The sequence below is a fragment of the Poecilia latipinna genome, unplaced genomic scaffold (assembly GCF_001443285.1).
Source record: "Poecilia latipinna isolate Pla-1442-1.1 unplaced genomic scaffold, P_latipinna-1.0 Scaffold113, whole genome shotgun sequence".
Lineage (NCBI taxonomy): Eukaryota > Metazoa > Chordata > Actinopteri > Cyprinodontiformes > Poeciliidae > Poecilia > Poecilia latipinna.
The window spans coordinates 13,355-15,390 of NW_015112729.1; positions in this window are offsets into that span (position 1 = coordinate 13,355).

Sequence of the window (2,036 nt, forward strand, 5' to 3'; positions counted from 1 at the left end):
TCCTCGTCAAACCGGGGCCTTTAAAAACTTCGTTTTGGGCGGCGGGGAAAAAAAAAAAAAAAAAAAAAAAGCATGAAAGCGGGGCAGGATGAAGGAGATGCGAGAGGAGAACCGAGAAGAGGAGAGGAGCGACACCCGAGGAGAGATGCAAAACTTCACTTTTTCCATTTGTTTCCAAAGGAGAAGAAATCCTCTCTGTTCAAATTCGGGGGCAGATTGCCACAATTTGTGGATTACGCGTAACGCACAAACGTAACAAAAAAAAAAAAAAAAAACACATTTGCACGACATCTAAAGGTTTTAGCCTTGATTTTTGTATTTTCGTGTAATAATAATAAAAAATGTATACACATTAACAACTGACCGCAAGTAACATTGATTTTGTTATAGCTTTATAGATATTCATATATGACTTAATCACGTCATAGTTTGACATAAAGCAGCTGGGTGTATGAGGGTTTCCCCTGCCATGCTCATCCATTCATTATCATGCGTTATAATATGCGCTTAATTTGTCTACAACATTTCGCCCCAACATCAACACCAGAAGAAGTGCGACTGATGTTTAAGGCAGTGCCGGTCTAAGACTGTCTGGGGCCCTAAAGCTTATTTCACTTGGGCTCCATTTCCACTTTATTTATTACATGAATACCATTAAATAAATTGTGAAGAGCCAATGTAATGCAGACTTGGATCAATCAGGAAAGTGTAACTGACTGTTAGCTAGAAGCTTACATCGTGACTGTTACCATATAAAACTGTTGACGTTTCAGTCAGCATGATTACTTATGTCCTAAATAAATGTAAAACTGGATCATTTTAAGCTCCTTTATTTTTTCTTTTGAAGATGTTTGAGGTCAATAAGTGTTGTCAGAGGTTTGTTTTTGCGTTTTGTTGGCTCAATTAGACCACACAAAGCTGAGCTGGAGAAAAAAAAAATCATTTCAGTCATTCACATTTTGCAGTTCACCAGTAGATTTGGGACGCAACTTATTTTCATGGCCACTAGGGGACTCCATAGGAGACCGGTAAGTTTCCAAACATCTGTGATTGTCACAAAAATAAAGAAAATCACTTTAACATGACAAGCTATCGCAAGTCCACGGTGACACAAAGTTAAATATATATCACAATACAGAGAAAGGTTGTCACAGTAGTTCTCATGAGGTCGCCTCATGAGAACTACTGTGCTTTTACACTCAATTTTGTCAATTTTAGTCACAAACTATCTCAGATAACGGAAGTTTAATTGAAATTGGTTATATTAAACATTAATAGTAAGCTGTTCTTATTTCCAAATAATAAATATATAAGCCAACCAACAAAAATAAATAAATAAATGATTAATTCTTCCACCAAAGCCCCTTAAATTTATTAAGGTCATTTGATAGTTGGAGAACTTCCAAGGAATCCTTTCCTCGGGGTTTTTTACTTTCTCATTATAAAACAAAAAGTTGGCTCAGAAACCAGCAGGACATTTAGGCCACCCCAAAATTGAAAGCTCTGATGCAGAATAATCATTAAATGCTCATTAAACAAAAAACATTTAGTTATGAATAATGCATTGGCCCGTTGGCAAGCCCAGACCCTGAAAGGCTCACACAATGGCAGCCAACTTCATTGCATTTTCTTTGGCCACACTCTGCCAAAGTAACTGTTTTTATAGAAACGCGACCAAAAGGAGCGGTTCTGTTGTGCAATAGAGCATATGATCATTTTTCGAGCACAGTTAAAAAGTCATAATAACTGGACTGATTTATTTTACGCACTGTGAAATATCACAAAGTACAGACTGTAGTGCAGTCGCACGTATAAGCACAAGGCTAAAATGAACACGACGAAGTAGGAATTTGCGTTGATACACTGCATTCCAGATTAATGCCAAAATCCTGTTTTCATATGGGAAACACTGTGAATACCGTATTATCACTTTAGATGCTGCAGCTAAACGGGTGCATGAGCGCGTGCGACCGTGAGCGCGCACGTGTTATAATGAGTGCGCCGCGCTTCAGGCTTCAGTTTCCTCTGGGAGAGGA